The following is a 26,388-nucleotide window of genomic DNA, read 5'->3' as shown; positions in this document are numbered from 1 at the left end:
GATCTAGAAATACAAGAGGATGTAAAACAGTGAATATATTATAATCAAACTTTGTTACTATAGGTGGGAATACTAGGAAGGCTTGAGATTATCCTAGGCCTTAGATTCTCACCTGACACACCTCCGCAAGTAGGGCACACCCTTGTTCCCTTTCTTTTGCTTTCTCAGCACAGGTGTTGTCAAGGTCTTTCCTGTAGTTGAGGTTGAGGAGGGAAATTAACCATTATTTTTAAAAGAGGACATAGAAATCATTTAATTTGTTTTGTTTTGGCAGTACTAGGGATCAAACTCAGGGGTACTGTACCGCCGAGCTACATCCCCAGCACTCCCGATTTTTTTTCAAATAAAAAAAATCATTTATTTATTTGTTTGTTTTGTTTTGGTGGTGAGGCTCAAACCCAGGGCCTTGCACATGTGAGGTAGGTGCTCTACCACTGACCCATGTTCCTAGCCCATTAAAAAAAAATTTTTTTTTGAGACAGGATCTTGCTAAGTTGTACAGACTGGCTTTGAATTTGAGATCCTCCTGCCTCAGCTTCCTATGTGACTGGAATAATAGGTAGGTATAGGACCCTGGCAGGGTCCTATACCTACCTATTATTGATTTTTTTATTACAAACTGTATATCAAGAGCCATTCAAGAAGCAGAAGTGAATTTGACTTACTCCATGCTCTTGAGAGGAGGCAAAATGGTGTGTACATAAATAAACCTAGGCAATATGCTATACATGCTAAATGCAGTGCAGACAAGATATAGCATTTTAGAGAAGATAAAAAGAAGACTGAGCTGATTAAGTAAGGTTTCATGAAGGTAACTTTTGTAAAAGGTGAATAATTTGTGTGATCTGAAGGGAAACATGAGTGTAAAAGTAGCTTTTGAGTTAGACATTAAAGGATTGGTAGACTTTCCTCTCACCTGGCATTCCAGGTGAAGGTGCAAGTTCTGGGCAAGGACCCAGGAGCAGTTCTAACACTGAATGTCTCTTCTGTGTTTTGCTGTATATTTTATGTTACCCTGTTTTATCTGCCTAGCAATCCTAGTATGTAACTATTATGTCTCCGCTCTACTAAAGCCCATAAATAGCAGGGCTAGATTTGAACATAAGTCTGGCTTCAGGACCCAGGTTCTTTATTCTTAACTACTTACAGGTCTTATTCAAGTAGATATCAAGGAGTTTGGTTTGGCTAGAACTCAGGTTATGTAGTGGAGAGTTGTAGAAGGTAAGGCTGGAAAATAACGGTAGAGCTGGGGACTGAAGATCTGAATGCCAACTGAAGGAGTTTGGACATTATTTGATAGATAGGCCATGGGAAGAAATTGAGGGTTTCTGAAGAAGTGCTTTAAAAGGTTGACTGATTTGCAGAAGAAAGAAGTAGGATGGACACTAAGGTTACTAAGTCCCTGACTGAAAGCTGGATGAGATTTGAGGTACAACAAGGAAATGGGAATGATGGAATAGCAGTGAGGCATTACAAAGGATAGACTGAGGGCTTTTGGCTAATGATGTGTGTGGACACTGATGGAGAACACTGAAACAGGGGATGACTACATATGGAGCCTGTGTCTGAGTAAGTTTTGATCAGAGAGCCCCACCTTTTTATTTTGTACTGGGCTCCCAAGATGATGTCAATAATCCTGAATGGAGCTGTTGACCAGACCAGGGGCATGAGGAGGAGTTGCCAGGGAAAGGCTGTCTTAGATTTTAGGCATGCAGAATGTTCCAAGCCAGCAGGACCTCAAGGGGTAATGCCAAATAGATAACTAGAAATGCAACCTGGAAGCCCGAGAGTGAAGCTGTCAGAGGTAGAGCTTTGCAAAGAACATGTGTCTCTGAGGGGAATATGACATAATCATAAAAATCCAGACGTTCTGTCTTGAGCAGACCTCCAGGTGCTCCTGGGTAATTGAGTTTGTTTCAATTGATATCATCATTTTTCTTTCTTTTTTAAATTTTGAGACAGGACCTCACTAGGTTACTGAGGCTGGTTTTGAACTTGAGATTCTCCTGCCTAAGCTTCCTGAGCTGCTGGGATTACAGGTGTGCATCACCATGCCTAGCAACCTCTTAGACTTTTGACAGGCTGACTTTTCTTTTACTCATGATGTATTTAAGCCAGTCTGTGAGTCTTATTTTCAAGATATCCTAGACAGAGAAACTGTGAAAATAGCTTAGAATTATTTCAACTAATTTTTATATTTCAAATACAAATGTAATTTATTGACAGTGGTAGAAAACCCATTCAACAAGCAGATGATGTTATTTTGTAGATCAGCTTTCACAGAATTTAGAAACTAGGCCAGTTATTTGACTCAGTTCAAAATGAAAACAGTTCTTTCAAATACAGATTCTATTCTTGTGTGTGTGTGTGTGTGTGTGTGTGTGTGTGTGTGTGTGTGTGTGCGCGCGCGCACTGGGGATTGAACCCAGGGGTGCTTTACCACTGAGCTATACGCCAGTTATTTTTAATTTTGAGGCAGAGTCTTACAGAGTTGCTGAGGGTCTTGCCAAGATGCCTTGGCTGGCTTAGAATTTGTGATCCTCCTCCCTCCCTATTGGAATTTTAGGCGTTTGCCACTATGTCCTGACTAGGTTCTGCTCTTTAAATAAATTGTCTAGGAAAACTAGAAGAAATGAAATTAAGTTCTGTATGGACTAGGACTAGGTGGAATAGCTTATATCTTGTGAAAAACAGAATTTGTTTTTGTACACTCATCTTAGACATCTGAGATTTATAGGGAAGGTGGTGTCCTCATGAATCACACATTGACCAGGAATGGAGTCAGGAGTGTATTTTGCCTTAGTTTTCTGTCACTCAGTGAATAGGGATATTTGAGTAAGAAAATAGAATATTAAAGCACTTTTAGATGTATGAAGCACCACAAATATGTTGAATGATATTATTATTAATCATGTTGGCTTGTGCCTGTTAGAGGGCATGTATGTTGACTCACTTGCTGATCTGTAAACTCTCTGGACTCAGGTCCTGAATTGCACTTTTGTGATTGAAGCTCTGCTGGAAGTGCTGGAAGTTCAGTGATCCTGGAAGAAAAACCAGTAAAAAGCGAGGGATTGGTGGGGTGGGAGGTGGTGGGGTGTAGGGTGTGTGGGGGGGAAGCGATTGTTTCCTTTTTTTGTACATGAAGATACCTTTACCATTCCAGTAACTGTGTCTTGGAGATTCTGGGGATTGAACCCAGGGCCTTGTGCCTGTGAGTCAAGCACTGTAGTACCAACTGAGCTGTATCCCCAGCCTAACTGTGTGTTTTTTAATACCATATTGCTTCATTTATAAGGTCTGTATTAAAATTAACATCAGGGCATAAGGCAATATTTTAACCATGCTTATTTGTTGTTTTGCTTGCTGGGAGGAACTGAAGTATTGGTTTGCTGACTAAAAAATTTGACTTCTAATGACTATGGTCAAAGGAAGAAAAGGAAAGTTCATCTAAACCATTTTTCCTCTTTAAGAATTTGAGAAACAGAAGTCCTATGCCAACATACCAGACATAGAGAAACTTGATAACAGCAAAGGTCAGGAATTGCAAAAGAGCAATGTAAGTTTTTGGTATTCACTTCAAAACACGGTTGTTTATATCTTAGTGTTCATTTGTTATGTGAATGCTTTTAAAATTAGTTTTATATGTGTGGTAGTTACTTTTTTGTATCTTTGATTAGGAAACAAATATTAAGTCACTTAAAAGGTAGACTCTTAGTGGAAAAAAATCTGGTAAAAATAATACTTAATCCAATTAATCTGTCTTCTTCTAATTTGTCATGATGACTTTGGGTGTCTAGTGGCAACTGAGAATGGATAATGGAAAAATGTCAAGGCTATGTAATCCCCATAATTCATGGTCACTTAAGAGGATAAATTAATCATTGGTCACTGATCTTTGGATAATTACTCTATTGAGCTGGAAATATCCCTAGTTTTTTTGGGAAGCAAGTCAGTGAGTCAGTAGAACTGTCAAAATTGATCAGCTTTTCTAAGTCTAATAGTAAGTGAATGGAAACAAGTTTCCATTAACCTTTTCCTCCCTGCATTGTAGCATGGTCATTCTATAACTCTGGAAACTGTATGGAACAATAGGGAAAATACATTAATATACTATCTTGTGGTAGATTTTCAGGTTGGCCTTAGACACAATTCAGAGTCTTACCTCTAGCTAAGGATGAACACTGGGGAAGGCTTGCAAACTGTATACGCATTTTTGATCAGAATTAGGCAAGTTAGCAATATTATAAAACTGGTTTGAATACAGATTGTTTAGGAAGTGAGTCTCATGTAGCTACAATTCTATTTATATATTAAAACCTGAGCTAATTTATACATCAAACTTTGAAGAAGTCCGTATTATTTAAGTATTGCTTTTTTTGGGGGGGGGGATGCTAGGGGTGGGGTGGGAATAAAAAAAAAGTATACATTTCAATATTAAGGGAATGAAAAAAGGAGAAAGTCTCTCCTTGCCCTAGCTTTTCCACCTGGGTAGAGTATCTCCAAAGAAGATGAGTATTCACTTTTGGAGTTTGAGATATCCAATGTGGAAGTTTCCAAAGAATCTTAACATTTGAGAGTAAATGAGATTGCTATGTAGGACCATCAGAGATATACTGTTTATTTATTTATTTATTTATAATAATCAAAGCCATTTTTTAATAACAAAATTTACCTGTCTACTTAAGTTGTAAATTGTTGCCTTGATAAGGTTTTTTAGAAATAAAACAGAATTCAGCCAAGTATTATTTATAATCAGTCAAGAAGTTTATGTATGATAAAATACTAGTATTATATGGTACTGACTTACCTTAGAATTGAAATATAAGTTAGGTTTTTAGAAAAGAAGTGTAAATTTAAAAATCTTAACTAAGATACATTTTAGAAGGCTCAATTCAATTATTTTTGTTTTTTAGTTTAAGAAATTTTATCATTCAGCCCTCCCCCGAGGCAATGGCAGAAATCAGCCCTTGGGGGCAGAGATGAGGCACATTTTGGTCCATTTTCCTTTATGTAGTTGCAGAGGGAGTGAGGTGAACGATGCAGGGCTTTCTAGGACAGATATGTGGCCCTTTTAGGCAAAGCTCATGTGCCATAGCAAAGCAGATGAGGTCAGCCTGGCTTGGGTCAGGCCTCATTGCTCTTGCCCCTGGCTTCCTGGACCACCCAGAAACTAAGAAACAACAGGCCAATGTTGGTAGTGTAGATGGTGCTACAAATAATGTACAAATTATAGAACCTGAAGAACAGGAGCCAGGCCAAGTAGATAGAACCAGGGGGGGACACCCGTCGGCTCGAGGCCCAGCATCCCTGCAGGTAACCTGGAGGAGAAGGCGCACAAACAGTGAATGGGGTGCCAATGTTGTTACAGAGCTGCTGAGCAGGTAATCCCAGTCGTGGGCATGCAGCACCTTCATGTGCAGCACCTAAAGAGAAAGCACTAAGCCCAGGAGGCAGAGTGCAAACCACACCCATCCAGGCTTCCTCCAAGTGACCTGTAGTCATGGGCCCCACCTAAAGTACAGGGTGGAAGAGAACCAGGTGCATTTAATTAATTTTTAAAAGCTAGCTTTTTTGAAGGATATTTTACATATAATAAAATTCACCAATTTTAAGTGTACAATTTGATGAGTCCTGACAACTATATAAGTCATGTAGCTGTCATCACAATCATAATAAAGAACATTTTTTTTTCACTCTAGAATGTTCACTTGGGCCCCTCTGTAGAAGATCTTCTTCCCTTACACTCTGGCTCATGGACACAATTAATCTGCTTTCTGTCACTATAATTTAAATTATAAATTTTTATACATGTATAAGTGGAATCATACAGTGCATTCTCTTTTGTGTCTTGTTTGTATTCAGCATGACACTTTTGATATTCATCCATGTTGTTGCATGTAGGTAGTTTCTTTTTATTACTGAGTAATATTCCATTGTATACCTATACCACAATTTTTTATGCATTCACATGATGATAAATAACTGAGTTGTTTCTGGTTTTTCCCATCTTGAAAAGTATTGCTACAAACATTGGTATGGAAGTGTTTGGACATATGTTTTCATTTCTCTTGTAAACCCTATTTTAATTTTATTCTATATTGTTTATCCACATTATAAATTTAGTAAGAGGATAACACTCTGTGTGTGTGTATATTTATGTGTGTTTATGAGTGTGTTTTAATTAAAAGAAATTGTATAGACTGGGGATGTAGCTCAGTAGTAGAGTGCTTGCTTTGGGAACACCTATTGAAGACCTGGAGAGAAAGGAGGAATGGGAGCAAAAGTAGCATTAGTGAGAACCAGAAAACTAAGGGTAAGAGGTCTCTAAATGTGGCTGTGGGATTGAGTGCCAAATTTAAAGAGAATGGCAAAGTTTTGGGAACTGATTAAGGACAAGGGTTGAAAATTCAACCAAGATTAGAAACTATGTATTTGTGGTGAAACCAGTTTCCAAGATTGTAGCCTCCCAAGCTGTGCTCTGATAGGTGAGCAAAGGATGTGGACTGTACAATTGATGGAAGGTTAGAATCAAAGCCAAACAGTTTTTGTCCATTTTTACCTCTGTGCTGTATCGCTTCTTCTGTCTACCAGTATATTACCATTGGAGACTCAGAAGTACTCCTGGTTTAAGTATTTGTTGATTATACATGTAAAAACTTATTTTTTTTATTGTGGAAAAAATAGCATAGAAATGTATCATTTTAACCATTTTAAGTGTACAGTTAAGTGGCATTAATTACATTCACAATGAGGGTCCACCCACCACCACCATTTCGCAAAAGTTTTAACTTTTGACCTGACTTTGTCGCGCTCTTCCACATTTGGTATCACTCCTGATCTAAGAACTCAACAAAGTTCTTTATTAAGTATAGTATTTATATTTTTAAAGCAGAGGTGTTGGTAATAGTAGGTACTAAGCTTAACTTTGTTAGGCTTTGTGCAAGGTACCAATTGTGGCATCAGTTTTTTAGCTATTTTTTGGTAATTATTTGTTAATGTTTGACTTCTTCCCTATTCAGGGAAGGTTTACAAGTGCAGGAGCTGTGTTGATCTTGTTTAGTTATGTCTGTATTGCCCAGCACAGTGCTGGGCACATGTAGACTTTTAGTGATGGTTTCAAATCAATGAAAGTCCTGTAAGAATTTATTTCAGTCTAACAAGTATTTTTTGAATGCGTCTTATGAAGCAGGCAAACTTGTATTCACACATTAATACAGATTATAGGGTATGGCACATTCCAATGTCTAGTTAATTAATAGAAATTAAAAAGGGTTTTTATTTGTAATTTTTCCTAAGAAGGTATTAGAGCAGACTGTGCATTAAACAAATGGTTGTACAGAATTGGCAGCAATAACCCCAAAATTTGAAGGCTGTAGGTTAATTAGGATAACTGGACAGAAAGTGAGTTAATCAAATTTGAGAGTTGAAAGAATGTTCCAATAATTTTATGTTCAAACACACTTCAAAAATGTCAGCAGGTAACAGGAACTTTAGTTGCAAAACAGCAGAACACAGTGAATTTTGTGGCTTACAGTAATATTTTGGAGGAAGAAAAAACGATAAAATGGTTTGGGTCATTTGATTGTATTTCCCTATATTAAATAAAATATATTAGAATTTGAAATATTAGTTTCATAAAAAAGACAGTTTATCTGTTACTAAATTAAATATTTTAGGAATTCTATATTTCTTTAGTTATCTTTATTAAAGAGGTTATTAATACTTTTACTTGACAAATGTGAATAAATGTGGGCATTTCTCTATTAGCTGGTATTAAAGTATTACCATTTTTTCCCCTCAACTGTCTTGTAGTTAAATGGAGACAAAGGGGAAAATATACAGTAAGAATTAAATAGGAATATATTGAATACCCTAAGAATTATCACAATATGTCCTCTGATCCTGAAAGCTAAGTACTCTATGTATTTGTAGAAAAGCTTACTGTGGCTCTTAATCTGCCTCTAGTAAGGTGCTTTAAAATCAAATAGAAATATGAAAGAGGTTTTAGGATCTCTTGTTCCGTTTTCTTGTCCCTTTTAACACTCAATAGACTAAAACTTTGTGGTATGTGTGTAGCCCAGGCAGACAATGGGTCTTTGAATTGGATTTCTTTGAATTGGACTTCTTGACTAAAGTAATATCAAGACCAAGGAATATAAAAAAGGGAGAGGGGTGTGTGAAAGAGTCAAGAAAGAACAGAGCTGGAGGGAACAACGAATGAGGTGCATCCTTGGTTGCATAAATGCCTCTTCCTTGTACCTGCACTTTGTGATCTGCCTTATCATGATGCTGGTGAGTTAGAGGAGTTAGAGGAGTCCATTGTTAAGGGCAGGGTCTGGATCTTAGTGCTCCCCTGGCTGACATGGGCATTTGGGCTCTTAGTAACAATAGCTACTGGCCAGCAGCAATAGCACAGATTTCAGCAAACAGTTCCCTCTATTGTCATTGTAATTTCTCAGTTATCAAGTTTAGTTATTCTGATGTCTGCTGTGTTAGTCAGCTTTCTGGTACTATGATAGAATACCTATGGTAATCAACTTAGAAAGAGGACATGTTTATTTTGGTTTACAGGTTTGGAGGTTTTAGTCCATGACCAATTGGTCCTGTAGGGGCAGCACGTCATAGCAGGGAGTGGGTGGTAGAGCAAACCATTTCCTCGTGGCCTGGATGTGAAAGAGATAGGAAGAGACCACAATCCCCTCCTAGAACACAACCCCAGTACCTAAGACCTCCCACTAGGTCTCACTTCTTAGAGGTTCTACCACTTCCTAATAACACCACTTTAGGGATCAGGCCTTTTATACATTGGCCTTTGTGACATATTCCAGATCCAAACTATAACATCTTTGACCCTAACTACTATCAAATCAAACACACAGGGAACCTCTGTTCTGTTTCTCTTCTCTCCTTCCTTATTTTTCTTCTATTTTGTTTGTTACATCTCTTCTTTTAGTCAAAGCACATACATTTGACCCATGAACAGTTACCATTTCCATCAACAAACATAGAACTTGGCCCTTACCTAGATGTCTCCTAATGCTTTGGTGTGTTTTGGTAAATTAAGACATTAAAGATGTTGCATATATGTTTTAGCTTTGGTAAATCTCAAAAACAATTCTGAGTGAAAATATGAAAGAATGTCTGATGATATTGTTTACATTTTCTAAAAAATCATGTTAAACTGTTTTGCCCCATTTCATTGACTCTAAAATGTCATGCTAATATTTTGTGCACACCAAAAAAGGAGAAAAACTGCCAATTAAACTATGATGTAGTGATTCATTATGGATTGTAAGATGCCTCAACATTTTAGAGATGTTTTAATGTGAAAAAATATGCATCTTAGAATTAAAGAAGTTTGGATATATTTTATTGAGACATAATTATATAATAAAAGTATAGAAATCTGCATAGAAATTATACTGAGCCAATTCAGAATGTAATTATCTCTGTGAAAGGGAAGAGGGGAATGGAGGAGGGGGCTACACAAGAAACTTCAATTCCATACTTTGTTTTTAAAAAATTCTAAAGCAAATATTTATAAAAAACTAAAATTTGACAAAGTTGATTGGTAGTACCTATAATTTTTTGTGTCTTAAATATTTTATAATGAAAAGTATATATATTTAAGAGGTACATAAAAATCAAGCTTCCAGCTGGGTGCTGTGGCAATCACAGTGACTCAGGAAGCTGAGGCAAGAGGATCAAAAATTTGATGTCAGTCTTGAAAACTTTGTGAGATCCTGTCTCAAAATAAAAGTTAAAATGACTAGGCTGTAACAGTGGTAAAGTGCCCCTGGGTTCAACCCTCAGTACCAAAACAAAACAAAACAAAACAAAACAACAAAAACCAATCAAAAAAACCCCGTCAATCTTCCATGACGTACATGTACTGGATTCTTTTCCTTTTTTTGGTACTTGGGAATGAACTTGAAATTCATTTGAAAAATAAGAGACCCAGAATAGCTAAAGCAATCGTTAGCAGGAAGAGTGAAGCAGGTGGAATGTGATGGATATTATTATCCAATTACATGTATGAAGATAAGAATTGGTGTGAATATACTATGTGTACAACCAGAGATATGAAAAATTGTGCTCGATGTATGTAATAAGAATTGTAATGCATTCTGCTGTCACATAGAAATAAATAATTAATTTTAAAAAGAATATGGAAAAGAAAAAGAATATTGAAATGAACTTCAGTGAACTCACTCTCCAGTTTGCAGGCTCTTTGCTGATCTTAACATCTGTAATTCTCTGAAAGTGTTACCTAATACTTGCTCCCATTTCTAAGAGCCTCTAATCATATATTAGGATTTTACATTTTCCTTTTGTAAAAGATTAAGAATATAAACCAAATGGATGGGACAATAATTTAACGAATAATGGAAAACTATACCATCTATTAAACTGATATGCAGCAGTATCATTAACTTTTAAATCTTATATATTATATTTTCCTGTATATGAACAATAAGTACAGAGTATTGTGTATGCACAGACACTCATAAAAACTTGGTGATGTTAAGATAAAAAAGACATACTCATTATAAAACAAAAACAAAAACAAAAACAAAAACACCCGGCAATCTTCCATAACTTACATGTAGTGGGTTCTTTTCCTTTTTTGGCACTTGGGAATGAACTTGGGGACACTTTACTACTGAACTACATCCCTGTTATCCATTTTACTTTTTATTATGAAGCAGGATCTTGATAAATTGCCATGGTTGACCTGGAATTTGTCATCCTCTTGCCTCAGCCTCCCGAGTTATTGAGATTACAGGTATGTGCTACCATGCTTGGCTCTATTTTTTTCCTAGTGGTATTTTATTTTATGTTTTTCAAGACTTTTTCTTATGTCCATCATACCTCAGCAGTGGAATTTTTTTCTTTCTTCTTTTTTTTTGGTGGAAGCATGGACAGATTGCTTTTACATCTCCATTTTGAAGTGTAAATTAAAAGATGTATCATGTCTATAGTTTTGCAATGATTGGTCAAGGGAAAAGTTTGATGATGAATATGGCATAGAATGAATAGGATTGCCTGCGCTTTTAATAAGTAGTAAGAAATGTTTTTGTTTTTTTTAAGTCAGTGTTCTGATTGCTCCCTTATTTTTCAGGCATTTTGGTGTCTAGAGAAGGTCAGATCATGGAGTACCTTGATAAAAAGCATTATTGTATAAGTTGAAGAAAACTCATAGTATCATCCCTAGAAATCTGATAAGACCCTTTAAAAATAGGGTTGTGAATGGGCTGGGGTTTTGGCTCAGCGGTGGAGCTTTCGCCTAGCACATGCGAGGCCCTGAGTTCGATCCTCAGCACCACATAAAAATAAATAAAATAAAGGTATTGTATCCAACTACAACTGAAAAATAAATATTAAAAAAAATAGAGTCGTGAAGCTGACAAACTCTTTTATTACCCTTTTGTTGAAACCTAAAAAGAGATTTGCAGTTTTGTCTTCCTATCTCTCATCAAAGGGCTATATGGAGTGTTTATTTCTCCAAGCAATGAGGAATCAAGGGACTGAAAGATGATGTTTTATCATACTATTTTAGGAACTTCTTACCTCCTACACCCATGACACAGAACGATTTCTCATATTTACATAATATACTTTTAATATCACACATAGATGCTTAATATTCCTTATTGTTAAATTAAAATTATTTTGGAAAGAGCTATTTTAAAATACCAAATATTGTCAGATCACTTGACCCAGAATCTTTTCCCTAATATCTTGCCTAATGACTTGTAAGAAAGAAAAAACTTAACCGCATGAAGATGTTCACGGTATTATTACTATAAAAATCTAAACTCTGGATTCAACTTAAATGCCCCCAGATACAGAAATGGTTAAATAAATGATGATCATCTACTTTGTGGACTATGTTGCTATGTAAATTATAATGGTTGCTATGTAGCACCATGGAAATGCCTGATGGGGAAGGAGCAGAATGGTTTACTTGATTTAAGCTTTCAAAGTGGTCATGCTTGTGAACAAAAAGGTACTATGGAAAAATGAAAAATAATTGCATTGGGATGGAGGAATTTTAAATGGATTTCTTTTCCTACTATTTGTAAAAAAGTTATGTTTGGGGCAGAGGATGTAACTTATTGGTAAAGCACTTGCTTAGCACATATGAGGCCTTCCCTCCCCAGTACTTGCAGATTTCAATGTTTTTTGTGTTTTTTTTTTGAATCAGATCTTTTTAAGAGAAGCTTGAATTTCTTTTTTAAGAAAATGATAGTTGGCCTGGGTATGGTGGCATATGCCTATAATCCCAGGGACTGGGGAGGCTGACAACAGGAAGATCGAAAGTTCAAGTTCACCCTCAGTAATTTAGTGAGGGCCTAAGCAATTTAGCAACCCCCTGTCTCAAAATAAAAAATAAAAAGGGTTGGGGTTTTAGCTCAGTGATAAAGTGCTCCTGGGTAAATAAATCCCTTGTACTAAATAAATAAAAAAATAAAAATAAAAATAAAAATAAAAAAGGTAGTTGAGTGTACTGGTGTACCCTATAATCTCAGCTACTCTGGAGGCTGAGGAGGACAGAAGAAGTACCCTAAAAAGGATGGGGCAGGAGAAGCAAGCATATATTGGTAGAATGGAAGATACTGTAAAACTAAAAGTATGGGTTCCCCTACTTTTTTATTTTTTTATTTTGTGGTATTAGAAATAGAACCTAGGGCCTCATACATGCTAGACAAGCACCCTACCACTGAGCTGCTTCCCAGTGATTTATTAGATTTTTTATTCTGAGGTCCTCAAGTTGCTAGTCTCATGCCTTAGCCTCCTGATTAGGTGTGATTACAGTTGTGAGACATCACACTGGACAAGTACTGGCCCTTTTTAGGATAAAACTGAAACATTTAAAATCAGGATTACTTTTTTTGCAGTACACACATTGACTTTTAAATTTTGTCCTTTAGAAGAAAAAGTTAACCTGGCACAGTTGCATGGAAGTTGGAATATTGAAGAGGATTGGTAAAAGAAGTGGGAGGATCAAAACAAATATGACCGGCTTATTCTTTTGTACTACCAAATAAGCCAACTTTTTGAACTGTATCTGTTTTAGTCAATATTTGATTATTTACTTTGAAGTTATTTGTTTGTAATAATGCCATTAACATTCTCAACAGGGCTGGGTTTGTACCTTAGTGGTTGAGTGCTTGCCTAGCATGCATGGGGCACTGAGTTTGATCCTCAGCACCACATAAAATGGTGAATATTACGTCTACCTACAACTAAAAAAAAAAAAAAAAAAATCTCAGCGGAACCAAAATCTGACCCTGAGATGGTAGTATCTTAATTAACTTTGTCATTTATATAGAAACTGAACCCTTTCAAGATGTGAAGTCCTCCAACACTGACTTATGACTACTAACCCCCCACAAATTTTATACTTAACTCACAGTTACTATCTTCCCATCATTGATGCCCTAGATTCAGTCCCATCATTGATAGTGGGAGGGAATAGGAAAAGACAAATAGACAAAAGAATTTTAGATCTTTGGGGCCTTGCTGACCAATTAATCCAGCTTCCTTGCTTTATGGTTAGTAAATAACTACCAGGGTCTCATCAGTGAACCTATGTCATAGGACTCCAAATCTAGTGCCCTTTCTGTTGCATTATAAGAAGAGAAGGAAGAAAAAGGGAAACTGAACCAAATTATTGACACTTTAAAGGTCTCTCTCTCTTTCTTTCTCTTGCTCTCTCTTTTTGTTGTCCAGGAAGAATAGGGCATTGGACTTGGTGCCATTGTCATGTTAGGTTGTGAAGAATTTTTACAAATACTATTATCCCCAAACAAGAATAGGTAAAAGACATGAACAGTTCACCAAAGAAGAAATCTAATAAACATGAAAGAGTAAAATTAATAAAATAATTGATTATTGTAAGCTTTACTACTGCATGTAAGCTTTACTATTCAGACAATTGGCCTTATAAGGCTTCTTGTTGACAGTCTCGAAAATTGATGCAAAATGCAAATGGTAAGAAAAAATGGTAAAAGACAAAGTAAACCTGATCAATAAATTTCATGAATGTTGTGGTAGCTTTAAGCCTCTTTTTAATTCAGTTACTCTACTTTTACCTAGCAAGTTTAAGATGAATGATCTCAGGTGATATATGCAACAATAGACCACTGGGAAGGAAACTAGGAAGGTTGGTGTTGAGAATAAGTATAAAAACCTAATTTTACTTCCCTTTTTTGCTTTACCCAACCAGAGAAGCTGGGTAAAGTCTAAGGAAATGTCTTTACTCCTGTTCAGAATATACTGCAGGGTCCCCAGGAAGAAAAAGCCAAGGAATGAGCAAAATGAAAACAGGAGTAGGATCCAACTTGTATGCACAGCTGCTGGAGGGTGTCTTGCTGATGAAAACAGAATAGGACTTTTACATGAAGCCTTATGCAGTTCAGTGAAGCCAAGATTAAGGGGACTGAGTGGCCTGTTTGTCTTTGGCAACTGCTATAGTTTGGATCTTAAGTGTCCCCAACAGTCCCATGTGGTCAAGGCTTGCTCCCCAGGGAGGTGCTACTGGGAGGTGGTGGCCTCATGAGAGGTCTTTAGATCATTGGGGGCATGCCCCGGAAGGGGATCCTGGCCACATCTTCTTCCTGTCTTTGTCACTTCCCTGCTATGAGTGTCGGTTTTGCTCTGCCAAATCCTTGTATCATCATGTGCTACCTCAGCACAGTCCCAAAAGCAGTGGAGCCAATTGACCATAGCTTGAAACCTCCAACAGCATGAACAAAAACTCCAACAGCATGAACAAAACCAAACCTTTTCTCTTTGTAAGTTGGTTAGCTCAGATTTTTTTTTATAGTAATGACTAATACAGAAACCATGTACCTCATCTTCTGAATAGACCACATCACCTTCTGATGGGCTTAACAGTTCTGAGAATTTCTTTTTCTTTTTCATCTTGCTGGAGATTGAACATGGGACCTTACATATAGGAAGCAAGTACACTACCATCTACCACTGAACTATATCCCCACCCTGATAATATTGCTGACACAGAAATAGGCTCGATCAGCTCCTGTTTGGAAGTAAGTAGGGTAAAAATAGTAAATCTCCAGTGTTCTTGTTAATGATGATTATGTATTTTAATTAAAAAAATATTTTTCGCAGTGCTAGGAATTGAACCCAGGGCATCAGACATGCTAGGCAAGCATTCTATCACTGAACTAGACCTGCTGGCCCCTAATTATATATTTTAGAAGTTGGCCCAGTGACAGTGGGTGTAGTGGTGAATGATTTTCAATCTCAGCTACTTGGGAGGCTGAGGCAGAAGTATAGTGAGATCAAGGCCATCTGGGAAACACAGTAAGACCCTGTCTTAAAATAACAACAACAACAACAGCAACAAAAACCTGGGCCCTATCAGACCATATAGAGAAACCTCATTCTTTTTAATCCTGTGTAGTAAGAGTTACAAATACACTGTCCTTTGATTTTTTTTTCAACCTTTTAAAAACGATAAAACTGTTTTTAGATTGTGGGTTGTACAAAATGGGCAGTAGGCCATATTTGGCTTGCAGGTTAACAGTTTGATGACCTCTATAGCAGCATTGCCAAAAATTTTTGATGCAACCTATATGTTATTTACTAAATGTTTGTGACTCCAAATTCATATCTTGAAGCTCTAGCTCCCAGAGTGGTCGTGTTTGGAGATGGGACTGCTAAAGAAGTAATTAAGGCTGAATGTGGTCAAAAGGGTGTAACTATATAAAAAGATTGAGATAGTTTGTATTATTCTTTTCTTTTTCTGTACTGTTTAATTTTTTTACATTATTTAATTTATTTCTTATTTTTTGGAGTGTTGGATTGAACCCAGGACCTTGCACACACTGGGCGAGCACTCTACCATTAAGCTACATATATTACCAGCCATTTTAAATTTTATTTTGGGTCAAAGTCTTGCTAACTTATTCAGCACAGTATCAACACTTTTTTTTTTTTTTTGAGGGGGGCGGTACTGGGTATTGAAACCAGGGTTGCTCAACCACTGCGCCACATTCCAGCCCCAGCCCTTTTTATATTTAGAGACAGGGTCTTGGAATTTTGGAATCTAAACAACAGTGCAGAAGAGCACTGTAACATCACTGTTTTGGGAATCATAGTAGTAACAGGATTGCTAGTCTTTATATTTTGAATAACTTTCTTCAGGTATTTTTTTGTATCCAAACTCATAATTTTTATGATAAAAGAATTTAAAAATTGATTAAGTGCAGTCATTTTTTTTTTCTTTTGTTGCTAGGGTTATCACTGACCTCCATCCACAGCCCTTTTTATTTTTTATTTTGAGACAGGGGTCTCACTAAGTAGCTTAGGGCCTTGGACTTTTGATCCTCCTGCCTCAGCCTCCCAAGCTGTTGGGATTACAAGTGTATGCCACTATGCCCCACTAAGCTAAGTTCAGTTTTTAATTAGGAAGTTTGCTTAAACTATTTAGTAGTACTCATGGGACGTTAGTCACAGAAATTAACATGATATGTATACTAGCAATATTGTGAGTTCAAAGCTAGCCTCAGCAACTTTATGAGGCCTTAACCAATTTAGGGGAGGCCCTGTCGTAAGATGAAATATAAAAAAGGATTGGGGATATGGCTCAGTGGTTAAAGTGCCCCTGGATTTGATCCCTGGTACCAAAAAGAAAAAAAGAAAACACACACACACACACACACACAAATGGGTCATGACTGTAGAGCCTGTACCATTTCCATAAAAAGTGATTTGCACTTGTTATCATAATCACACTGGTACTCAGGGAAATAAGTTGACATTGTTCCAACATCCCTATTTTGGGTCTCATAAAACCTTTTTTTTTTCATTTCATTTTCTGTGTGTAATACTTTCTCAAATTCTTGGAAAAATAATTAGACATTTTCCTCTGAGTATATTTATGATCATAGGCATATATCCCGTATGGAAGTGCTCATAAGTATTATTTTAAAATATATATAAGCAGGAAAAAATGAGCCCTCAAATCAGAGGTATGTGTTAAAGTTGATAAATGGCAGTTTTCCCACATCACTGTTTTAGAATTTTAGTTCATGGACAAGTTTAAGCTTAGATAGCTCTGGAAGTTCAATTTTCAAAATATTTTTTCTATAGTTAAGAGTTTCTTCAAGACATAAATTTTATACTTAAAAATATTTTTTTTGGAGTGCTCAGGATTGAATCCAGGGCATCAAACGTGCAAAGCATGTACTGTCCACTGAGATATATCCTTATCCCCCTAAATTTCATAGTTTAAATTGAAGTAAAGTACTGTGCCAGAATGCCTGTTGAATCTTTTATTGTTTACATACATCTAGTCCAGAATTACTCTTAAAAAAGGTAGACAAAATGACTTTATGTGGATCTTATATTATTAGATTTATCAGATATAAAATTGCCCTTTCAAATTACTATTTCTAACCACTCTCAGTTTCTTTAGTTATCTTGTGCACTGGCAATAGTTAGCAGACTGCCATGCATCCAAGAACCATTAAGCATTGGTCTGGGTGACTTTAACTTATACCGTGAGCTGATAGATACTATGGATTATTTGGCAGTTTTTTCAAAAGAGGTTGAACATCATGTCATCATGTTGATTATTATATTTAAACAAGATACTGGGTTTGTCTCAATCACTGCAGAGTACTTTGTATGTGTGTTCAAGAATTGATTTGAAAATATTTGTCTTAAGGTGCCAGGAAAAGTTTTACTATTCAATGCTTATTATAGTTTGGATTTTTAATTGTCCCCAGAGGCCATGTGTTGAAGGCTTGGTCACAAGGCCTCTGGCACTGCTGGGAAGTGGTAGAACTTGGTTTTGATCCTCAGCAATGCAAAACAAAAACAAAAACACAAAATCCAAAGACAAAGGTGGAACTACTTTCTCCACAGTGGAGCGGGTTGGGAGAAATGCTGGTCTTTAAAGAACCCTGTGCTCTTTATTTTTATTTCATTCATTTATTTATTTATTTTTGTAGCTTATAGGAATTTTTTTTTAAAATTCTGATTTGTTATGTTTGACAGCAGAATGCATTACAATTCATATTATACATTAAGAGCACAATTTTTCACATCTCTGGTTGTACACAAAGTAGAGTCACACCATTCCTGACTCCATACTTTTTAAAAATTTTTACCTGGTACTGGGGTTTGAACCCATGGGTACTCTTACCATTGAGCCACATCCCCAGCCCTTTTTATTTTGAGACCAGGTTTCTCTAAGTTGCAGAGCCTGACTTTGAAGTTGTAGTCCTCTTTCCTCAGGCTTCTGAGTTGCTGGGATTAATTACAGATATGTGTCAGTGGGTCCAATTTCTTCTTCTTTGTTTAAAATATTTTTTGAGGGGGTGCTGGGGATTAAGTCCCAGGGCCTCACACATGCTAGGCAAGAGCTTTCCCAGTGAGTTTTTTCCCCTGCCCACCCTTCCCTCTTTCAAACTCAGGGTGCAATTGACATCTTCCAGGTGCAGCCCTTTCATGGAAATCAGCAGCTGGTTTAGGTAGGGACTCTTGTTACTGGGTTCTTATCAAGTTCTGTGCTCAGCACAGCTCCCACTTCCTGCTTCCCTAGAGAGAACTTTTGGGTTCTGTTTCAGACTGTTCTGCATGGTAGGAGTTCACCCTCAAATGCTAACACTCATCCATCTGCTGGGAAAGAGAAATGCTGAGCATAGTTACTAGATACTGCTGTTAATATTTTATTTACTCCCAGTTCTTTGTCATTACTGAGAATCATTCCATGTGGAGAATAAACATTGCCTCACCTGTTCACTCTATATTATTTTTACACTTGTCTATCATTCACATGTTGCATATTAACTTTCCTTCTGAAAAGATCAACATGATCTTGGAGCCTAGTGCTGTCTGGATCTCATTACTCCCCACATATGTTTTTATCATCAGTCACTTCTTGTACTCCAGCCCATCCCTCCTACCTGTTATTATCCTGTCAGGTTTATCTCTGCCTAGTTCTGTCCTAACTATGCTTTTGGAGTTTTATTTCTTCTCCTTACATACCCCTGTTTCTCCTATCAAGTATGATTTTCTTCTCAGCAACTGAGTCTGATAATCCCAACATAAAGGCCACAGTGATGCTATTTTAATGCTTGCAAGGATGTTTCTTCAGATTACTACAGTGTAAAAGAATCCTTTCCCTCTCAACCTCTCATTGCTTACTGGATCAATTATTTATTTGTGTAATTCATGTCCATTCTCAAGTATGTGTGAGTGTAGCTCTGAGACTGTGGCTTCCTCTGGAGAAGAGACTTTGGTATTAGCTTCCTTTCTCAGTCTTAATTTATTGAGTGAGGACTGAACCTTCTGACTGGTACCTAAGTTATTTGGTTCACTTTTGAACCAGGAGGTGATAGTAATCTTTGTCCAATTCTGTTGGGTTCCATTTGTTTCTTAGTATTCTGATGTAGGCTGAAGGGATGTTAGGGGTCTGAATCTGAGCCCTGTGGCAGAAATAGTTTCCCTAGGGTGCTAGACTTGAACAAACTAACTTCTGTGACTCTCAGCTTGCAGAGAACTTCTTAATCTAGATATTCTCCTGAAGGAAATGCTGATATGCATCAAAAAAAGAAAGCAGTTTGTGTGATGATATTAACATTAGGGAGACATCAGCTTTAACACTCTGCCCCACTTTTTCTTGTTAAGAATCTTCAAGAAGTCCAGAGTGAAGGACTAGGAAAGCCAGCTGGTCAGAGGTAGGAAAGGGGATAGGGGTTCTGGTGCTGTCTTTGGGGGTCTTGAGAGGCTACGTTGAGAGCAAACCAAGCACTCTGAAGTCCTAAGAAAAAACGGCTCAGGATTCAGGATGATTCTCATATAAGATGAAGAGGTTCTTCTGGGCATGGTAGTACATACATGCCTGTAATCCCAGTGGCTCAGAGGGCTGACACAAGCAGATTTCGAGTTCAAAGCCAGCCTCAGCAATGGCGAGGTGCTGAACAACTCAGTGAGACCCTGTCACTAAGTAAAATACAAAAAATAGGGCTGGGGATATGGCTCAGTGGCTGAGTGCCCCTGAGTTCAGTCCCCAGTAACTGCCCCTCATCACCAAAAAAAGATTCTTGATTAGTAGTAGGCTTTTTAGTTGGCAAGAAGTAACTAAATTAAGTGATGGGATTGATTGGTAATAGAAATGTTGAGGACTCCATGCTTTTACCTCTTGTTAAATTGGGTCTGTTCATGGGCTTAATTTGAACCACATTATTTGGTTTTGGTTGGTGGCTGAAAAATGGATTTTTGTACCTTTTTTTTTTTTTTTGATACTGGGTATTGAACCCAAGGGCATTTAACCCCTGAGCAACATCCATAGCCCTTTCTATTTTTTATTTTGAGACAGGGTCTTGCTAAGTTTCTTACAGCTTCTCTAAGTTACTGAGGCTGACTTCAAACCTGTGATCCTCCTGCCTTAGCCTCCCTAGCCACCGGGATTATAGATGTATGCCACACAGTTGACTGGACTTTTGTACTTACAGCACCCAGTAAAGTGCCTTTTTTTGTTGTTGAGTCTTAAAAGTTTATTCTGGCTTAGTTTATTTACCGTGAGTAGCAGAAAATAGTGTAATCTGTAGTCTGATATAAAAATGCAAAGTAGAAAATGTTCTTTCAGGATTTTTCTATAGGAAAAACAAATGTTTATAAATTCTGCCTATCAACTGTTTGTTCTTCCCACATCCATTAATATCTGTCAGAGTTCAAGTTCTGTTCATTGCAAAGTATGGGAATTTTCCTCGCTGTTACGCCAAATGGCACAGTTGATTAGAGATAGTCATACCTCAACCTTAGCATAACTATAATGGGAAGGTGAAATACAAATAGGAACACATTTTAAATAAAGAGAGTCTCAGTGAGACCCTGTCTCTAAATAAAATACAAAAAATAGGGCTGGGGATATGGCTCAGTGGTTGAGTGTCCCTTAGTTCAATCCCCAGAACTTTACCCCCCCCCAAAAAAAAATCTTAAATTTTATTAATAAAATTCATTGTAACGCTAAGTTTTTAGATTACAAATTCCTCATGATATCTCAGAAGGTGAAATCTGCAAGGAGACTTCTTTAATCCTGAGATCTTTCTGCTTCTGTAACTAAAAGCACTCAAGCATTGTCAACTTTAAAAGCAGTGTTAACATTGAATTGTAGATAATTTATCAATTTATCTCCAGGACTAATGGGAGTGGTTTGTGGAAAAACTTTTTAGAAATGGTAGTATGTTTTGATAAATGTATGTTTGTGAAGTGATTAGCACTTACCTCTTGTGAAATTTCTGGAAGGCCAGGATACATTTATAGTAAGATGTTACGATTAAGACAAATTGAAAAACACATCTGATTTGATGAATTCACCAAAAAGCTACTCTAGCTATGTCTCATCAAACTGCCTTAAATTCCCTTTGCCTTGTTAAGTTAATTAGGGAATGAATATAACTTCTTGGATATTTCTTTGGTTAAATAAGTGTATCTTATAACTTTTCTTTATATTTAAATATCAATAAAAATTTCGACTTATACTGAATATTTGCTTTTAGAATTGCTGTCACTTGCTATATAAAAAATGTAAAGTCTGTGTTGCTTTACGCCTGCTGGTTTACTTTTATATAAATAAAGCTTTTAATCTTAATTTGGCTAACAGGTAGAATGATATTATAATTATTATAATTATACAGATGAGGAAACAGGCTCAGGTTGACTAGATCAAACAAGACTATCTGGAAAGTTTAGGATGTAAACCTAGGTCTTTGGATTCTACATGGTCCTTTTGCTTCTCTTTGCTGAATACTGTTATATACTGATTTACAGTATAAATAGAGAAGACAGAGCAATGAGTCCATTGAATCAGTAGTGGCTTTGCTCAGATGCAGGCACATTTTGTTTATTGTATGTGATATTTGTCATAAATGTCAAAATTATACTTAGTGCCTCATTTTTAGATTTACAGTTGAGAACTTTCTACTACTTCACTATTTTAGTAGGAATTATCTTAAAGTCCTAGAATCAGAGATATTAACATTTTGAAGGCTGTTCAAAATAGCATTCCAAACTAGGTATTACCTCAGTTCTTTTTTTATGTGATGAATGAAGAACAAGTGGGCTGGTATTTGGTTGTACAGGTGAAGTTAACTGAAGGAGTAGTTTCTTGGAATTTATAGGTCTTCTTTTTGGTGAATGCTAATTCTTCGGCTAGCTTCTTCTCATACTTCAGACTTTGGCAGTTGCAGCTCAAGGATAGGTGGGTAGAATGTGCATTGACTTCTGTTGAAATATATCTAGGAGTGTCAGATTCATGCTACTACTGACGGCTGTGCAAGAGATGAAGCATGAGATTAAATAATGTTATTGCTTACTGTGTTTCTTTTTGACCTAGTTAGATTCATGTTAGACAGATCATGGCTATTTTAAAATGTTGCAATACAGCTGCATAGAATATTATAATTTCCAATTTTGTTTTTACATATTTACTCTCTCAATAAACCTGTTGAAGTGAGACTACATGGTCATTATCATAAGTGAAAAAATCTGACTTGGAGGTTGTATAGCATCACAGTTAATATATATTTGCTGGGTGCCATGGTACGTGCCTGTAATTCCAGCAGTTTGGGAGGGTGAGGCAGGAGGATTGCAAGTTCAAAGCCAGCCTCAGCAACTTAGTAAGGCACCCTAAGCAACTCAGCAAGACCCTGTCTCTAAATAAAATATAAAAAAGAGCAGGGGATGTGCTCAGTGGTCAAGTGTCCCTGAGTTCTGTCCCTGGTACAACAAACAAACAAACAAACAAACAAAAAAACCCTCCAATTGTTGTAGGATTGTTGGGCTATTTTAAATGAGATAATGAGTAGAATGTGTTTAGATTGGTGGGGGCCATACAGTAGGCACTCAATACATATTAGATTGATACTGTCATCTTCAGAGGCTATTACTCATTTCACTGATTTAACTCAACAAAAATTGAGAGTCTCTTCTATGTCACTGTGCTAGGCACCAGGAGCTCAGTGGTGAACAAGATGGGGTCCTTTACTCTAATGAAACTACACTTTAGTGGTAGAAATGGTAAATGAATTGATAAGATTTATGCATCTGGAAGATCCATGAGGAAAGTAAAATGGGACAATGCTCGAGAAGGGTATTGTTGTTTGGGAAGTTATATCACAAATGCTTTTGACCTGAGAACTGAGTGAACACAGCCATATGAAGATCTGGGGTAATAACCTCCCAGGAGGAAACAAATCCTGAGGCTGAGAGGTGGGATCTCAGTTTTATCAGTTCATCAATAGAAAGTTGTGCAGTGAGGAGAGGTGCAGGGGCAGGACTGGATGATGTAGGGCTTGCAGACCAGGGTGAAGAGCTTGGTTTCTTCTAAATTTTGAGGAGGGGACTGATGTGCCCTATTTTGGGCAGATACTATCTAGGCCAGGTGCTGTGAAGAAAGGTATAGAAGACATGTCTTTCTTGTAATTTAGACTCCTCTGTGTCATATAACTTGTTCATGGCAGGTCAACAATTAAAACACTGCACAGTGTTCTTGCTTGTGTACTTCTGATCTGATAATGAATGATGTTTATCTAGCATTCTTGTAACAGTCATTTCTTAAATGACTTATGGTTCTTGTTATTTCTGGATGAATTTGTTTGCATGAACAGTGTAAAGGAGCATGGAGATGAGTGACCTCCATAGTGGGGGAAATGATGGAGGCTGTTTCTGAACACTGGCTAGAAAATAGGGATTAAGTAGTAGGTGTGTGAAGGGAAATGCAAAAGAGGGGCCCTGTTGAAACTATGGCGTGTGGTGAGCCTGTGTGGGCTTAGCCATGTCTCTCCCTGATTCACTGAACTGAATCTAGGCAGGACAACCCTGGTGCTGCCCCTCTTTTCTGAGACCCTGTATTGTTAATAGCTTTTCTTATCTCCTTGAGTTACGGGGTTCTGGTTTCTTAAAAATTTGTTTATTTGGATCATTCTGTCAATTCAACTATTAGAATTGATCAGTTAACATTATAATCATATATATCAGTACTATAGAGCAAACATTTCTTTAGTCCTGAGAGCCAGTTTCAAGCTCCTTTACTCCCATTATTCTATTGCTATCCTACCCATTTTATCAGTGATAAAAAGGAGACACAGAGAGGTTAAATAATCTATTTGAGGTCCCACAGCAGGTTAGTCAGAGATACCAGGGTTCAAACCCACACCTAACTTTACATTATAGACTGTGCTATTAAATGCTATTTCACAATCACATGTTTAATAATTACTGATTGGTTATTTAGTGGTCTGATAAGAAGGAATATTGCTCTTCCTTCTGGAGAATGAAGCCTAGCTGATCAAGTCACATTGGTTGGTTTAAAGAAAAAATGCAGAAGTGAATTCCATATGACGATACTATAAGCCTTTCTATTCTGAGGAGTTCCAGCTGTGTACCACTTGAAGTAAAGTGCATTAAAGAAGGCTATTTATTGAGCAGACTACTAATACCTCTATGTTTCTTCAAAAGAGGTTTGTTGGCCAGGTGTGGTAGGGCATTACTGTTAATCTTAGAGACTGGGGAGGCTGAAGCAGGAGGATTACAAGTTTGAGGCCAGCTTCAGTAGTTTAGCGAGAACCTCAGCAACTTAGCGAGACCCTATCTCAAAATTAAAATAAGAAAGGACTGGGCTTGTTGTCTCTTATAGAATGGGACTTACCAGTAACATATTTTTATTATTATCTCTTTGGTAGATTTTTAAAAAATTACCAAACAATATGATGATTAAAAATTGTAAGAATTAGAAAAATCTTTGCCTTAATAATTAAAAAAAAATTTAGCCACATTCACATGCAGTGCTTGTGTTTATGCAGAAATCTGAGTGTCTACTCATTTCTCATTTAACTTTTTGTTAATAACAGATTTTAGAGTTAAGAAATAAGTCTAGTGAAAAGGAAAAGATTGGAATATGAAAAGATTACAAGGCATTAAAAATTGATTGACGCCTACCAGGCAGCCCATGTCAATTTTGGAGCTGGCCTTGGAAGGAGAAGCTGTGTGTTTGGACCTTGGAAAGTTCATCTTTCCAGACCGTCTGTCAGGCTTCCCAGAAAGCCAGAGGGGGAAATGGAAAAATACAGTGATTTGGAACCCAACTAACAAGCTGGTTGAGGTCAGTGTTAGAAAAGAGGAAAAACAGTCCCTACCTGAAACAGTACTTTAATTGAAGTGAAAGCTTTAGTGAACAGGCAGTGCATTAATTTGTAAGAATTATCAATATTTTGTTAGTTTTAGTTGTCTTTTATTTAATAGTTACTTATTGGTTACAAAACCAGTTTTATCAGAGTGGGAGAACAAAGTACTTAAAAATTCTTTTTTAGTGATAAAGCTGTTATTCCATATTTAAATTTAGTTTAACTCAAAGTGGTTTTTAAGCTGAAGATTTATGTAAGTGTAGACTAGCCATCTGGCATGCAAAGGCTTCAGTGATGTTAACTCCCAGCACACCCATTCGGAATCCCTTTTTCAGGATCATAACGCTTAGCTCCCCTGTCCAAAATGTCATTTTTTTACTTTTTGGCCTCTGGATGTAACAAGAGATAACTTGTGAAAGGCAATAAGACAAAATAGAAATCCTGTTAAACCTTTATGGAGAAGACCTGAGACAACAGAGACAATTATTTCCTCTTTTCTCCTCTAAAATGTGAGTACAATCCAAAGTAATTTCCTCCATTTGACACATTGTATTTCATCTCATTGAGGTTATTGAGGTTACTACTAACCTTGAGAAAATAATTTATATAACTAGAAATACAAAATCTAGTCTTGTATTAAGTTAAAGCCGTTACACTTCTTTAAAATGAGAAAGCCTATAATGGAGTTATGAACTGTAACATTTAATTTTGAGGCACAACTCTTAAATCAAAATATGTGGTTTGCTCTCTTTATTTATTTATTTATTTATTTATTTAGGTATTGGGGATTGAACCCAGAGGTGCTGTACCCCTGAGCTATATCCCCAGTCCTTTTTGTTTTTTGAGAGAGGGTCTTGCTGTGTTGTTGAGGGTCTTGCTAAATTCCTAAGGCTGGCCTTGAACTTGTGATCCTCCTGGCTTAGTCTCCCCCATTACTGGGATTACAGGTGTGTGCCACCATGCCTGGCCATTGTAGTTCACTTTAAAACACTTCATATGCTCTAAAATTCCCTCGCCCTTTATCATAACAAGAATGTGAGCCAAATGTTAGTACTATAGCATATGACAGATCAGAGGGAATGTGTTCTAAATGAAATGCCACGACAGTGAAGTCGCACAGAGAGAAGGTCTTCCTGTTAAATTCACATAAAGGCTTTCTTCTCTATGAGGGAACTTGTTTATGTGGCCTCTAGAAGACAGTTGAGACAGTCTTCAGTGA

General features: G+C 36.9%; 1 protein-coding gene and 1 long non-coding RNA gene across 3 annotated transcripts in view; one reads left to right on the top strand and one right to left on the bottom strand.

The window, feature by feature from the left end:
• Positions 1 to 26,388, top strand: part of Slc16a10 (solute carrier family 16 member 10) — a 119,165-nt gene that overhangs the window by 8,460 nt on the left and 84,317 nt on the right. The window lies entirely within an intron of this gene.
• LOC144366121 (uncharacterized) overlaps positions 2,953 to 26,388 on the bottom strand; it is a 120,626-nt gene continuing 97,190 nt past the window's right edge. The window contains exon 3 of the long non-coding RNA XR_013424979.1: positions 2,953 to 3,041. This is a non-coding gene — a long non-coding RNA (uncharacterized LOC144366121). The remainder of the gene's footprint in view (positions 3,042 to 26,388) is intronic.

The sequence above is a fragment of the Ictidomys tridecemlineatus genome, chromosome 8 (assembly GCF_052094955.1).
Source record: "Ictidomys tridecemlineatus isolate mIctTri1 chromosome 8, mIctTri1.hap1, whole genome shotgun sequence".
In the NCBI taxonomy this organism is placed as follows: Eukaryota; Metazoa; Chordata; class Mammalia; order Rodentia; family Sciuridae; genus Ictidomys; species Ictidomys tridecemlineatus.
Note: the sequence above shows the minus strand (reverse complement) of the source record. Positions and strands in the feature narration are given on the sequence as shown.